This window comes from Ranitomeya variabilis, chromosome 1, assembly GCF_051348905.1.
Source record: "Ranitomeya variabilis isolate aRanVar5 chromosome 1, aRanVar5.hap1, whole genome shotgun sequence".
NCBI classification, from domain to species: domain Eukaryota; kingdom Metazoa; phylum Chordata; class Amphibia; order Anura; family Dendrobatidae; genus Ranitomeya; species Ranitomeya variabilis.
This window is the reverse complement of record NC_135232.1, coordinates 390,670,954-390,687,600: the sequence shown is the minus strand read 5'-3', so window position 1 is coordinate 390,687,600 and position 16,647 is coordinate 390,670,954. Positions and strand designations below refer to the sequence as shown.

The window sequence follows — 16,647 nt, the reverse complement described above, 5'->3', positions numbered from 1 at the left end:
GGCTTTCCGGGAGCTGAAGCGCTGGTTTACTTCGGCGCCTGTTTTGTGCCAGCCTGATGTCTCACTTCCCTTTCAGGTTGAAGTGGACGCTTCTGAGATCGGTGCAGGGGCTGTTTTGTCGCAGAAAGGCTCTGGTTGCTCTGTGATGAGACCTTGTGCTTTTTTTTCTAGGAAATTTTCGCCTGTGGAGCGGAACTATGATGTTGGTAATCGGGAGTTGTTGGCCATGAAGTGGGCATTTGAGGAGTGGCGTCATTGGCTCGAGGGAGCTAAGCATCGTGTGGTGGTCTTGACGGATCACAAAAATTTGATGTATCTCGAGTCTGCTAAGCGCCTGAATCCTAGACAGGCTCGTTGGTCGTTGTTTTTCTCCCGTTTTGACTTTGTGGTCTCGTACCTGCCTGGTTCGAAGAATGTGAAGGCTGATGCTCTTTCTAGGAGTTTTGTGCCTGACTCTCCGGGAGTCTCAGAGCCAGCTGGTATTCTTAAAGAGGGAGTTATCTTGTCGGCCATTTCTCCTGATTTGCGTCGTGTGTTGCAGAGATTTCAGGCTGGTGGACCTGACCCTTGCCCACTTGATAGACTGTTTGTTCCTGATAAATGGACCAGCAGAGTTATCTCCGAGGTTCATTCCTCAGTGTTGGCGGGGCATCCTGGGATTTTTGGTACCAGAGATTTGGTGGCTAGGTCCTTTTGGTGGCCTTCCTTGTTGCGGGATGTGCGTTCTTTTGTGCAGTCCTGTGGGATTTGTGCTCGGGCTAAGCCTTGCTGTTCTCGTGCCAGCGGGTTGCTTTTGCCCTTGCCCGTCCCGAAGAGGCCCTGGACACACATTTCCATGGATTTCATTTCAGATCTTCCGGTGTCTCAAGGTATGTCTGTCATCTGGGTGGTGTGTGATCGCTTTTCCAAGATGGTCCATTTGGTGCCCTTGCCTAAGTTGCCTTCCTCTTCTGATCTGGTTCCTTTGTTCTTTCAGAATGTGGTTCGCTTGCATGGCATTCCTGAGAATATCGTGTCTGACAGAGGATCCCAGTTTGTGTCCAGATTCTGGCGATCTTTTTGTGCTAAGATGGGCATTGATTTGTCGTTTTTATCTGCCTTTCATCCTCAGACTAATGGCCAAACAGAGCGAACCAATCAGACGCTGGAGGCTTATTTGAGATGTTTTGTTTCTGCGGATCAGGATGATTGGGTGACCTTCTTGCCATTGGCTGAGTTTGCCCTCAATAATCGGGCTAGTTCCGCTACTTTGGTTTCGCCATTTTTCTGCAACTCTGGTTTTCATCCTCGTTTTTCCTCGGGTCATGTTGAACCTTCTGACTGTCCTGGGGTGGATTCCGTGGTGAATAGGTTGCAGCGGATTTGGAATCATGTGGTGGACAACTTGAAGTTGTCACAGGAGAAGGCTCAGCGTTTTGCCAACCGCCGCCGCGGTGTGGGTCCCCGACTTCGAGTTGGGGATTTGGTTTGGTTATCTTCTCGGTATGTCCCTCTGAAGGTTTCCTCTCCTAAGTTTAAGCCTCGCTTTATTGGTCCTTATAAAATTTTGGAAGTCCTTAATCCGGTGTCTTTTCGTTTGGATCTTCCGGTGTCATTTGCCATTCACAATGTGTTCCATAGGTCTTTGTTACGGCGGTAAGTTGTGCCTGTGGTTCCTGCTGTTGACCCTCCGGCTCCGGTCTTGGTTGAGGGCGATTTGGAGTACGTGGTGGAGAAGATCTTGGATTCTCGTCTCTCTAGACGGAGGCTTCAGTATCTGGTCAAATGGAAGGGCTATGGTCAGGAGGATAATTCCTGGGTGGTCGCCTCTGATGTTCATGCGGCCGATTTGGTGCGTGCCTTTCACGCTGCTCATCCTGATCGCCCTGGTGGTCTTGGTGAGGGTTCGGTGACTCCTCCTTAAAGGGGGGGTACTGTTGTGAACTATATTTCTTGGCTCGCTCTTGTGGTCACTAGCGGTATTTCACTTGGATCATCTTTCTCCAGGTTGGTACCCACCTGGTTCGTTAGGCCTTGGGTGTTCCTATTTAGACTTCCTGGAAACTCAGTCTAGTGCCTGGAATCGATGTAGTCAGTCTATGTCTGTTTGCTCCTGACTCCTGGTCTCCTGTTCTTTGCATGATAAGCTAAGTCCTGCTTTCTTATTTTTGTTTATTCGCTTTGCTTCTATTTTGTTCCAGCTTGTTCATAATGTGATTCCTGATTTTTGCTGGAAGCTCTAGGGGGCTGAGATTCTCCCCCCACACCGTTAGTCGGTGCGGGGGTTCTTGGATATTCAGCGTGGATATTTTTGTAGGGTTTTTGCTGACCGTATAAGTCTCCTTCCTATTTTCTGCTATTAATTAGTGGGCCTCTCTTTGCTAAATCTAGTTCATTCTTACGTTTGTCTTTTCTTCTTACCTCACCGTTATTATTTGTTGGGGGCTTGTATTATAACTTTGGGGTCCTTTCTCTTGAGGCAAGTGAGGTCTTATTTTCTCTGAAAGGGTTAGTTAGTTCTCCGGCTGGTGCGAGACGTCTAGAATCAACGTAGGTACGTTCCCCGGCTACTTCTAGTTGTTGTGCTAGGATTAGATATACGGTCAGCCAAGTTACCACCTCCCTATGAGCTGGTTTTTGTGTTTGCGGACTTAGCTGGAACTTCTGAGATCCTCTAACACTAGGATCATAACAGTGCCCGTGGACTGGTTAATCCGATTGTTAAATGCAAACTCAGCCACGGGCAACAAAGAACACCAATCATCCTGCTGAGACATAGCGAGACACCTCAAAATCTGTTCAAGTGACTGATTGATCCTCTCCGTCTGACTGTTGGTCTCAGGATGGTAAGCAGAGGAAAAGGTCAAGCAAATACCCAATCTTTTACAAAATGCCCTCCAAAATTTGGACACAAATTGTACCCCTCTATCAGAAACCACATTCAAAGGCACGACATGCAGCCGTACAACATGCTCAACAAAGAGCTTATATAGTGTTTCAGCATTAGGCAATCCTGCCAGAGGTACAAAATGCGCTTGTTTACAGAATCTGTCAACCACTACCCAGATAACAGTTTTGCCAATAAAAGGAGGGAGATCAGTGATAAAATCCATGGACAAATGGATCCAAGGTCTATCTGGAATTGGCAATGGCACCAATTCCCCGGCCGGCCGGTTATGGGACCTCTTAGCATGGGCATAGGTATCACAAGCAGACACAAACACAGTGATATCAAAGGTCATGGAAGGCAACCAAAACAGCCTAGCAAAGGCTTTCCGGGTGGCTGAGATCCCCGGGTGTCCACTGAGAGCAGAATCGTGGATCTCCCAGAGAACCCTCAACCGGTACTGAACCGAGACAAAGAGCTTATTGTCAGGCAAAGAGGGAGGAGTAAGAGACTGAGCCTTCCAAATCTCCTGCTCCAATTCAGGGGATACCCCCGCAACAACCACCCCGTGCTGAAGAATGGAGAAAGGAGGTTCGGGGGGTGATATCGGATCAAAACTGTGAGATAAGGCATCCGCCTTGACATTCTTGGAACCAGGCCGAAAAGTGATTGAAAAATGAAAACGAGAAAAAAAAAAAGCAACCACCTAGCCTGCCTAGGAGTTAACCGTTTGGCAGATTCAATGTTATTATTATTTTATTATTATACATTTTTATAGCGCCATTTATTCCATGGCCCTTTACATGTGATAAAGGGGGCATATACATAGACAAGTACAATAAACATGAGCAAAAACAAGGTACACAGGTACATAAGGAGGGAGGACCCTGCCCGCGAGGGCTCACAGTCTGCATGGGATGGGTGAGGATACACTAGGAGAGGGTAGAGCTGGTTGTGTGGCGGTTCAGTAGGTTGAGGATCACTGCAGGCTGTAGGCTTGTCGGAAGAGGTGAGTCTTCAGGTTCTTTTTGAAGGTTTCAATGGTAGGTGAGAGTCTGATATGATGGGGTAGAGAGTTCCAGAGTATGGGGGAAGCACGGGAGAAGTCTTGGATGCGGTTGTGGGAAGAAGAGATGAGGGGAGTAGAGAAGGAGATCTTGAGAGGATCGGAGGTTGCGTGCAGGTAAGTACCGGGAGACGAGGTCACAGATGTATGGAGGAGACAGGTTGTGGATGGCTTTGTATGTCATTGTAAGGGTTTTGAACTGGAGTCTCTGGGCGATAGGAAGCCAGTGAAGGGCTTAGCATAGGAGAGAGGCTGGGGAATAGCGGGGAGATAGGTAGATTAGTCGGGCAGCAGAGTGTAGGATGGATTGGAGTGGTGCCAGAGTGCTAGAGGGGTGGGCAAAGAGTAGGTTGCAGTAGTCAAGGTGGGAGATGATAAGGGCATGCACTAGTGTTTTTGTGGTGTTGCGGTCAAGGAAGGAGTAGTAGTGAGATGGGGGAAAGACGATTAATTCTGTTTTGTCCATGTTCAGATTTCGAAAGCGAGCAGAAAAGAAGGCTGAGATAGCAGACAGACATTGTGGGATTTTGGCGAGTAAGGAGGTGAGGTCAGGTCCGGATAGGTAGATCTGCGTGTCATCGGCGTAGAGATGATACTGCATCCAGTGGGATTCTATGAGCTGTCCCAGGCCGAAGGTGTAGATGGAGAAGAGTAGGGGTCCTAGAACAGAGCCTTGAGGAACACCGACAGGCAGGGGGCGAAGTGAGGAGGTGGCTTGGGGGAGGGAGACACTGAATGTTCGGTCTGTCAGATATGACAAGATCCAGGATAGGGCCAAGTCTGTGATGCCAAGAGATGAGAGGATCTGTAGCAGAAGGGAGTGGTCCACAGTGTCAAAGGCAGAAGACAGGTCCAGGAGAAGGAGGACAGAGTAGTGTCGCTTGCTCTTGGCAGTTAGTAGGTCGTTGGTGACTTTAGTTAGGGCAGTTTCAGTTGAGTGATGGGGTCGGAAGCCAGATTGTAACTGGTCAAAGAGGGAGCAGGAGGAGAGGTGGGAGGACAGTTCAAGATGGACGTGTTGTTCCAGTAATTTTGAGGCATAAGCGAGAACAGATATTGCGGGATAGCTAGACACAGAGGATGGGTCGAGGGAGGGCTTTTTGATGGTGGGTGTGATCTTGGCATGTTTGAAGGCTGACTGGAAGACACCTGTTGTGAGTGAGAGGTTGAAGAGGTGTGTTAGGGTTGGGATGAAGACCGTGGCAAAGTTATGGATGAGGTGGGACGGGAGCGGGTCAAGCGTGCAGGTGGTGAGGTGTGATCTTGACAGGAGGGTGGAGAGTTGATCTTCTGCCATGATGGAGAAGCTGGTTTTGGAGGAACAGGGTTGAGCAGCTAAGAGGGGCTTTGGGCGCTGTGGGCCAAAGCTTTCTCTGATCGTATCGATCTTCTGTGTAAAGAAGGAGGCAAAGTCTTCAGCAGAAATGAGAGGAGAGGTAGGGGGTATGGGGGGACGGAGTAGAGAATTGAAAGTGTTGAAAAGCTGTTTAGGGTTGTGAGACAGGGAGGATATGAAAGATGAGAAGTAAGTTTGTTTTGCGGCATTGAACGTGGACTTGAAGATGGCAAGGGACTGCTTGTATGCACTGAAGTGGTCGGCAGAGCGGGATCGCTTCCATCTCCGCTCAGCGATTCTGGAGGCCCTTCTCAGTTCTTTGGTCAGGCTGGTCAGCCAGGGCTGCCTGTTGAGTGTACGAGTTTTGCTATGCATGAGCGGGGAGGCCGAATCAAGTGTTGCTGTTATTGTTGTGTTATAAAATGTGACAGCAGCATCTGTGTCATGAAGGGAGGCTATGTCTGTAAGAGGGAGAAGGGACTCAGAGAGTGATTGTAAGTTGAGGTGTTTGAGATTTCTGCGAGGGTGAGTGAGTTTGTGGAGCGGGGGTTGCACACTAGGAGAGGAGAGGGAAGAGAATGTCAGTAGGTTGTGGTCAGACGGGGAGGGGTGAGTTAGTGAGATTAGTAAGGGAGCAGAGGAGGGTGAAAATGAGGTCCAACTTGTGGCCATCTTTGCAAGTGGCATCAGAGGACCATTGACTGAGGCCGAAGAAGGCAGTGAGCGATAAAAGTTGAGGCAGCTGAGGTGGAAGTGTCAATGGGAATATTGAAGTCACCCATGATGATAGTGGGGATGTCAGCAGAGAGGAAATCAAGTAGCCAGGTGGTGAAGTGGTCTAGAAAGGTGGTGATGGCTAGTTCTGGGGGGCGGTAGATAACAGCCAGCTGGAGGTTGGAGGGGGAATAGATGCGGACGGAGTGCACCTCAATCGAGGGAAGAGTAGCGGAGGGTGATAGCGGGATTGGAGTAAAGGAGCAGGTGTCAGACAGGAGCAAGAAACCCCTCCACCACATTTGTTGCTTGGGTGAGGGGTGTGAGAGAGGTGGAATCGCCATAGGAAAGTGCAGCTGCAGAGGCTGAGTCAGAGGGGGTGAGCCAGGTTTCAGTGATGTCAAGGAAGGAGAGTTTGTTGGTGATGAAGAGGTCATGGAATAATGGCAGTTTGTTGCAGACATAGCGTGCGTTCCATAGCGCTCCAGGTAGGGGGGACGGGGGAGTGGGGGCTGGATGAATGGGTATGAGGTTATCATGGTTGGGGGAACATGTAGAGGATCGTGGCAGGGGGTTAGAAATGAGTGTGGGGATGTGTTGAGGAGGACCAGGATTTGGGGATACATCACCAGAGATGAGGAGTAGCAGTCAGAGCGTTGGAAGGTGGGAGCAGGATAGGACATGATGGGGCCATGTGTGTTTGGAGAAAAAGGATTGAATGTGGAGGAACAGTTCATATAAGATAAGTTATTGTGGTCAGTAATCACCATGATCCGATGAACTGCCCCCTCCAAAAAATGCTTCCATTCTTCAAAAGCCAATTTTATGGCCAATAACTCCCGGTTACCAATGTCATAGTTCCTCTCTGCAGAAGAAAACTCCTGGGAGAAAAAGGCACATGGTCTTAAATTGGTCAAAGTAACGGGCCCCTACTCCCCCCTCTGATGCGTCCACCTCTACAATGAACGGTTCAGATGGATCGGGCTGAACCAATACAGGAGCTGACATAAAACACTTATTAAAGTAACAAATGCTTCAACTGCCAAGGGTGACCAAACTTTGAGATCAGCCCCCTTGCAAGTGAGATTGGTGAGTGGCTTGACCACCTGAGAAAACCCCTTGATGAATTTTCGATAATAATTGGCGAAACCCAGAAAACGCAGCAACTGCTAGAGGTCTCTGGGTTGCACTCAGTCAACAATGGACTGTACCTTTCCGGGCTCCATCCGAAACCCATTGGCAGAAAGGATGATCCCCAGAAAGGAAAGCTCCTGGACACAAAACAAACATTTCTCGAGTTTAGCGAACAGAGAATTTCCCCGTAACCTGTGAAGAACAGCATGCAAATGACAAATGTGGGATTTCTTGTCAAGCGAGAAAAAACAAGGATATCATCCAGGTATACATCTATAAAACACCCGATAAAATCAGAAAAAACATCATTCATGAAGTTCTGAAACACCGCGGGCGCGTTCGTGAGACCGAAGGGCATGACCAAATTTTCAAAAAGACCCTCGGGGTGAGAAATGCCATTTTCCACTCATCCCCTTCCTGAATGTGGGTAAGGTTATATGCTCCCCTGAGATCAAGTTTGAAAAGCCACTTAGCCCCAGACAATTGGTTATAGAGATCAGGAATGAGTGGGAGAGGGTAGGTATTTCTCACTGTAATTTTATTTAGTTACCGGAAATCGAGGCACGGGCGTAAACCACCATCTTTTTTCTTGACAAAAAAGAATCCCGCAGCCACAGGTGAGACAGAGGGACGGATGTGACCTTTGCGTAGACTAGCAGAGATATAAATTTTCACAGCAGTATGTTCCAGGCCAGAAAGATTGTACAAACGGGCTTTGGGCAATTTAGAACCCGGAATAAGATTAATGGTACAATCATAAGGACGATGGGGTGGTAAGACCTCAGCTTCTTTTTCGGAGAACACATCCCCAAAGTCCTTTAGGTACTTCAGATTACCCTCCGGACTAATGGCTGACACAAAAACAGCAGAAAGACAACCATTGGAACAATTAGGACCCCATTTAACAATATCACGAAATCCCCAGTCTATAACAGGACTATGCCTTTGCAACCATGGGAACCCCAACACCAGTCCCACAGGAAGATTATACATAACATAACATGAAATTCGTTCCTGGTGCAAGGAACCCACCTTGAAGAAGAACTCCTCAGAGACAAACTTAAGGACATTTTGAGCCAACGGTATCTTATCAATGGCAACGATATGGATGGGAGTCTCTAGCCTAACTGTCCCTAACTGTAACTTGGACACCAGACTAGAATCAATGAAGTTCATGGAAGATCCACAGTCCACAAACGCTGAAGTGGATGCAAAACCACCTCCATAATACAGTTCCACCTCTAACAAAACTTTTTGAAATGATGAAAATGGTACCTGAGAGTCTGGATGACCTCCTAGACCATCACCCAGACTCGGCAGCTTGTTACTCGATGGACAAGAGGGACAGTCATTCTTCCAATGTCCCGGATCTCCACAATAAAAACATAATTTACCATCGCGTCGTCGTTTCCTCTCTTTCTCCTTAAAGTTGGTGGCACTAACTTCCATACTCTCCTTGAATGACATTACCTTAGATTTGGCAGGTAATACAGGAATCTCACACTGGATAATTCCTCTCTCCCGTAACCTCCGGTCCATACGAATGGCCTGGGTCATGGCCTCCTCCAGGGAACTGGGTGGTGTATGAAGGGCCAGCGCATCCTTGAGATGATCAGAAAGTCCTCTCTCAAACAGGCATCTCAGAGCAGAGTCACCCCAAGACACCTCAACAGACCACCGCATAAACTCAGAACAATACTGTTCAGCAGTGAGTTCATTCTGGGAGAGACCCATGATCATGTCCTCTACTGCCCTGACCCGGTCTGGTTCGTCATAAATCAGTCCCAAAGCCTCAAAGAATTTGTCCACAGACACACATTCAGAGGCAGAAGCAGCTAAAGAGAAAGCCCACGACTGAGGTCCCTCCCACAGTAAGGAAATAATTATCCCCACCCGCTGACTCTCATCTCCAGAAGATTGGGGTCTAAGAGAAAAAAAAAGATTGCAACTCTTCTTAAAAGTATGGAATCTCTCTCTCTCCCTGGAGAAGGTATCTGGGAGCTTGACTGTAGGTTCAGGATAGTACAATGAGACATCAACAGTGTTAGAGTGCTTACAGTCAGTCTGCAACGATTTTACTGTGTCAGAAAGCTCCCTTTGCAGATGGTTATGAGACTAAGCCAAGGCACTCTGTTCCACAAACAGGTCTTGTATCAACACTGTCAAACTGTCCATTTGATCCGCTAAGGTATGGAGCGGATCCATAGCAAGCAGAGCAGATAAAAAAAATGCAGAAATCCCTTTAAATGTATGGGTCAGCTGTAATGTCATGCTGCTGCAATGCAGTGTAGTGCAACCTTCACCAGGGAGAGCTTGAGAGGGAAGTGAGACTGCACACACAGAGCAGCAGCACAGACGCCACCAAGTAGCAAGAGAGTGGCAAGCTAAGTAAAAAAAACGTTAGAAGCAAAAGTACCAATAGTAGCAGCAGTGTACATGGTCAAGAACAAGCCAGGGGGTTCAGCAACAGTCAGAAGCGGATAAGACAAAGACAGAAGGCAGAAGCAAGTCCAAATACGAGCCAAGTCAAAAACCAGAGAATCAAGCCAACAAACAGGGAAACACTGAGAAAAGGGCAGACAGAGAGAGACAACAGACACAATGCAAGTCAGGGATCACAGCAGGACATATCAAGAGCTACCAGAGTCAGGTTAACATGCCGAAAGCAGAACTATAGCTGACACCGCTAGCAGGATGCATCAGAGCTAAATAGCACACCTGAACCCAGAATGAGGCAGAGCAAAGTTAACCGTTGGCATGATCTGCCCGGAAAAAGGGCAGACAGGATTAAACCCTGAAACGGATCATGACACTACATATATTGTGAGACCCAACATATCCCCCAACATAGTGTGAGCCCTCACATAGCCCCTATATGAGCCATCACATAGACCCTATGAGCCCCCACATAGCTTCTCTATATACAGTGTGAGCCCCCACATAGGACCCTATGTACAGTGTGAACCCTAAAAAAGCCTCCTATATACAGTATGAATCCCCACAAAGCCGACTATATATATGCAAACATCCCATAAACATGAAAAAAACAGCACATACTCACATCGCTCCAGTTCCCCCAGAGCTCTGCTCCTGTCTCCAGTGCACTGACTCTCTGTACAACAGACGCAATGAAGTGACGTCATCGCAACTGCTGGTTCAGTTGCACACACCAATTGGTGGAAGAATTACCACTGTATTCACTGCGGTCGGCAGATGCAGATAATAGCAGTAACAGTTGGTGATTGAGAGCAAAGTCAGACATGTGGACCACCGTTTTGCAGCTCTGGTTTAGACTGTCAGTTTGGGCTGACAGACTACCTTTAAAAATTCAAGGCAACCTTAAATTAATCATATACATTAAATGGATGTCAAACAACTGTTTGGCCAACTGTTATCGCTCTCCCCACCCACAGGACAACTCAGCCAAGCGTTCCTGTGTTCTGTATGACATGTGTCTAACAAAAGGATCGGACGATTGAATTCCAGCTGCCCTATATTTATGACCCTCAAAATAATGTCGGGGGGCAGTCAGGCTATGTGCCCAGGTAACAGAATCTAAGCAGAATTTTCCTCATCAAAACCGGATTTCCTTGCCAGGAAATCCCCTCACGTTTTTCTTGCGGTTTTCTAGCGCATTCGTGGCGTTTTTCATGCGGTTTTTTTTCATCCGTCCCAATACAATTCTATAGCAGCGAAATCGCAGCGATTCCGCAAAATTAATTAACATGCTGCATTTTTTTCTGCTATGCGTTTCCACTGTGGAAAAAAATGCAGCATGGGCACAACAATTGCGGAATGCCATTAAAAATAATGAGATGCATTTTGTAAGCATTTTTTAAGCGTTTCCGCAGCGGAAAAGGCAGAAAAAATGCTTAAAAAACGCAACATGGGCACATATCCTCAGGAAGCCCCCATATGCAATAGATGGACAGTCAATGCAACTGAAATCAACGGGTTTGGCTCACTTATGTAATGTTTATGAGAAGCATTACACAGCCCCCTGATCCTCACAGAAATAGGGTCCTAGAAAATGCTAATTCTGAAAAGGTCTTTGAAGAAATTAAGAAATTCTATTATTTAGTCATGCTTGTAACCATATTATCTCTAACAATGTTGGATCTAAATACTGGCAGACACAGACAGTAAAAGGGCCCATGTGGAAGAACAATATATGGGCCCTTTGCAGCCTTAGGGTATGTGTCCACGTTCAGGATTGCATCAGGATTTGGTCAGGATTTTACATCAGTATTTGTAAGCCAAAACCAGGAGTGGAACAATTAGAGGAAAAGTATAACAGAAACATATGCACCACTTCTGCATTTATCACCCACTCCTGGTTTTGGCTTACAAATACTGATGAAAAATCCTGACCAAATCCTGATGCAATCCTGAACGTGGACACATACCCTTAGAGCTCCTAAAAATGCAAAATTGCACTTACGTTCGAGGTAGAAATGGGCCTCGTTACCTTGTGGGCCTCTGTGTGGCCGCACAGGTTGCACCAATGAAATGTTTGCCCCTGGATCTAAGCATTTTTGCCATTATGACACGAATAGATGGCACCCATGTGCAGGAAAATGAGGTAAGGGAGTCGTCCGGTTTATGCTCATTACTCTCCCTGTGAGTTACTTAGTGATTGCTACAAACCGGAACAGTATATTTATTGTGTGTGGTACAGAACAAGATTTGACTCAGCCTTTTGTTATGAAGTTAACTAATTACCCAGCGCTTGCCTGACTGCAGGGCTCAGTGATACCTATGACCCATAAACACCTCCCCTTTACACAAGCTGTGGGCTCACTCTTATACACTGTTCTGCAAACAGGAAGCTTCCTGACTCTTATTCTCCACCCTGGCAGCCACAGCCAGCACACACCCTTTCCAGTCTAACCTTAAATCACAAGGTTCCCTAAGGAAACTTTTCCAGAGGAAAAAAAAATTCTTTGGACATTCCTCAGTCTTTGCTCTCTGTCCATCCCTTGTACTTTGGATTGTGTATTTCATGCTATAACATAGACCGCAAACACTTTCAGGAACTGCAAGGTGAGTACATACCTGTCAACATGGCTTCAGGTTCGAACAGGATCCCTGCTGCTGGCCACTGATGTGACATTGGCATTGGATCGGTAAATTATTGCACCGGGTGATCATTTATAACATGTAATATCACAAGTGAGTGTTATCGTCAGCTTTCTTTGGAACGTATGAAATGCTATAATCTATAGGATAAATCCAATTAATAACAGGAAGTTACAATGACTTTTGCTTTTCATAGATAATTTAAGTCACTGTTTTCTGGTCCGTACTTTTATATTTTTTAATATTATTAATTATTATTTTGTGTTATTAAAATTTATGTAGTTTAGAATGTGCTGCACACAACTGGTCTAGCTACATAACTGAACAGGTTGCAGCATGCAGTCTCCTTTGCTTCCCTGAGGGATATGCCACGGTTGGAACAGGAACTTTTAAGAACAAGCCTATCTGACTTACATTAATTACACATTGGGCTTAGTATTGATGAACGTTGATGGCTAAACAGATATACAGTAGCATTTATGAGAACAGCTGCGTACAATTTGGTATATAGCATTATATGATCACTTCCGTACCTAAATGTTACATATTTGCCTTCACTAAACAATGCCAGTAAAGTCTCGCGATAAAGCTTTTGCCTTGTCTTCCTTTAACTTCCAATGTCTTAAAGCTCATTCATTCATGTCCGTGCAAATTGGTCCAAGATCAGACAGCAATCCACGGACTGGCCGACCCGAGCAGGACAGCCTCAGAGAAATACATGAAGCTATCACGCTCGGGTCAGGAGATCGTGTGTTAGCGGTATAGATTTTCTCTATATAATATTTAAAAATAGACAAAACTGTTGCCATTCAAATTAATAGTATACAAGAATATATCAATACATCAGAGCTAGGTGTTTGTTACAACCCCCCCTCTTCCTCTCCAAAATTGAAGACATTTAATGGATGGATTCTATAGAAATTGCACATACTCTTTCCAGCTCCTTCTCTAGTACACTCCAAGAGTTTACTGATAGGAAAATAACAAGACAAACTTTGTGTTAAAAAAAAGTCACCCAGCCATTCCCTCTGAGCCATTGTTTAAAGGAAATCTGTCACCAGGTTTTTGATACCTAATCTGAGAGCAGCATAATGTAGACATAGAGACCCCGATTCCAGCCATGTCTCACTTACTGGGCTTCTTAAGGTACCTTCACACTGAACAACTTAACAACGATAACGATAGCGATCCGTGACGTTGCAGCGTCCTGGATAGCGATATCGTTGTGTTTGACACGCAGCAGAGATCAGGATCCCGCTGTGATATCGTTGGTCGGAGCTAGAAGGCCAGAACTTTATTTGGTTGTCAGATCAAATAATCGTTGTGTTTGACAGCAAAAGCAACGATGCCAGCAATGTTTTACAATGGTAACCAGGGTAAATATTGGGTTACTAAGCGCAGGGTCGTGCTTAGTAACCCGATATTTACCCTGGTTACCATTGTAAAAGTAAAAAAAACCCACTACATACTCACCTTCTGATGTGTGTCACGTCCCCCGGCGTCCGCGCTGCTGCTCAGAGCTTCCTGCACTGAATATGTCAGTGCCGGCCGTAACGCAGAGCACAGCGGTGACGTCACCGCTCTGCTTTAGGGCCGGCGCTTACACAGTGCAGGGAAGCAGACGCCGGGGGACCCGACAGACACCGGAATGTGAGTATGTAGTGTTTGGTTTTTTTTACATTTACAATGGTAACCAGGGTAAACCGGGTTACTAAGCGCGGCCCTGCGCTTAGTAACCCGATGTTTACCCTGGTTACCCGTGGACTTCGGCATCGTTGGTCGCTGGAGAGCTGTCTGTGTGACAGCTCTCCAGCGACCACACATCGACGAAACAGCGACGCTGCAGCGATCGGCATCGTTGACTATATCGCTGCAGCGTCGCTTAATGTGACGGTACCTTTAGTGTAGTTTTGATAAAATCACTGTTCTATCAGCAGGAACAGGAGATTATCACTGGAGGACTAATACATCTGGTTGCCAGGTATCCAAGTATACAGTGGCTTGCGAAAGTATTCACCCCCGTGGCTTGTTACCTCTTTTGATACATTACACCCTGGGTTCAATATTTTTATAATCTGATTTGTGTGTGACTCATCAGCACTAAATAGTCTAAGTTGGTGAAGTGAAGTGAGAAAAATATAGGCATAAATTAAATTTATGGGATCAAATAACTAAAATATGTAGTCACCCCTTTTGCAATGAAGCCCCTAAAAATTTCTGGTGCAAGCAATTACCTTCATAAGTCTCATGCTTAGTCAAAGGAAGTCCCCCTGTGCACAATCTAAGTGTCACATGGTCTGTCAGTATATACACACCTTTTCTGAAAAGCCACAGAGGCTACAGCATCATTAAGTAAGAGGCACCACTAACCAAACACCATGAAGACCAAGGAGATCTTCTAACAAGTCAGGAACAAAGTTGTTGAGAAGTACAAGTCAGGGTTGGGTACTAATAAAACATCCCAATCTCTGATGATCCTCCAGATCACCATCAAATCCATTGTCATCAAATGGAAAGAACATGGTACCACAATAAACATGCCAAGAGGGGGCCACCCACCAAAACTCTCAGCCCGGGCAAGGAGGTCATTAATCAGAGAGGCAGCACAGAGACCAAAGATAGCCCTGAATAGCTGATGAGTTCCCAAGCAGGGACTGGAGTATCTGTCCATACAACCCTTATTAGCTGTACACTCCATAGAGGTGGCCTTTAAAAAAATAATTTACTTACACACAAAAATTGTAAGGCTGGTTTTGAGTTTGCCAAAAAACACGTGGGAAACTCCTCAAATGTATGGAGGAAGGTGCTGTGCTCAGATGAGACCAAAATTGAACTTTTTGGCCACCAAGGTAAACACTATGTCTGGCGCCAAACCAACACAGTGCAATTTAATTTATACCTACCTATTCCCCCTCTCTGTGACTAAGATAGAATAGCTTTTTTCAAGGAAGGAGTGATATAAAAATATCTCCGTTAGATAATTGATATCCATCTTTTCTTTATACACCAGTATTTTTTCATTTATTTTTAGTATCCACTATTGGATCTATCTCTGGTTGTGAGGACCAAATGTGGATAGACTGCACACAATATACGGTGGTCACATAGCTTAAAAGATTTATTTTTCTTTTTATTAGAATATCATTAAATGCTATATTTTATTTATTATTTTGTCCACCGAAGTCAGTGATTTTTGCCAAACCAACACAGCTCATCACGTCAAGAACACCATCTCCACAGTGAAACATAGTAGTGGCATCATCATGCTGTGGGTATTTATTTCGGCAGCAGGGACAGGGAATATGGTACAAGTTGAGGGAAGTTGGATGGTGCGAAATACAGGGATATTCTTGGGCAAAACCTGTTGTTTCAGTCTGTCAGTGATTTGAGACTGGGACAGAGGTTCACCTTACAACAAGAAAATGAACCAAAGCAAACTGCTAAAGCAACACTCGCATGGTTTAAGAGGAAACATGCAAATGTTTTGGAGTGACCTAGTCAAAGCCCAGACCTTAATTCAATTGAGAATCTGTGGTCAGTATTAAAGATTGCTGTTCACCAGAGGAAACCATCTAACTTGAAGGAGTGGAGTAGTTTTGCCTTGAGCAATGGGCAAAAATCCCAGTGGCAAGATGTGGAAAGCTCATAGAGATTTATCCAAAGTGACTTGCAGCTGTAATTGCTGCAAAAGGAGGTTCTACAAAGTACTGACTTAAGGGGGTGAATAGTTATGCCATTGAAGTTTTCAGTTATTTTGGCCTATTTGTTGTTTGTTTTACAATAAAATGTAAACCAAATGTTCACAGTTGTGGGCATGAAAAATACCAAGGGGGAGAATACTTTTGCAAACCACTGTACTCATGAGCTGTGTATAACCCCACCCACACCACTGATTGGCAGCTTTCAGCCTCTGTACAGTGTACATGAAAGCTGCCAATCAGTGGTGTGTGCAGGGTTATAAAGAGCTCAAAATTCAGAGAACTGCTAGATGTGCAACAGACAAAAGAAGCCCAATAAGTGACAGATCGCTGTAATCAGGGTCTCTGCCCTACATTATGCTGCTCTCAAACGAGGTAGCAAAAACCTGGTGACAAATTCCCTTTAAAGGGGTTGTCCACTGCCGGCTCAGTTCCAGCAGTGAGGCACTCGCTGTCTCGGGGCTATGATGCAGTGGAATGACAAGTGATGCCTGGTGCCCAATCAGTGCTGGCGTGAATGTCTCCGCCTTCGGACAAACTGAACATGAAGAAGAAGTCCAGGCTGCAGCTGGTCCCTGGCTTCCTCCTTATGTTCAGTTTGTCTGAAGGTAGAGACAGTGACGGCAGCACTGATTGGGCGCTGGTGTCACATGTGACAACACTGAATCACAGCCCCGGGGAGAGCGAGTGCCGACACCGTGGGATGGCGCCAGCACGGGAGGTAAGTAGAAGCTTCTTAAAAAAAACAAAAAAA

General features: G+C 45.9%; 1 protein-coding gene across 1 annotated transcript in view; it reads left to right on the top strand.

Annotated features, from left to right (window-relative positions):
* The first annotated feature begins 11,958 nt into the window (after positions 1–11,958).
* Positions 11,959–16,647, top strand: part of TJP2 (tight junction protein 2) — a 155,457-nt gene continuing 150,768 nt past the window's right edge. Inside the window, exon 1 of the mRNA XM_077249082.1 lies at positions 11,959–12,159. The gene's annotated coding sequence lies outside the window, so the exon portion shown is untranslated. The remainder of the gene's footprint in view (positions 12,160–16,647) is intronic.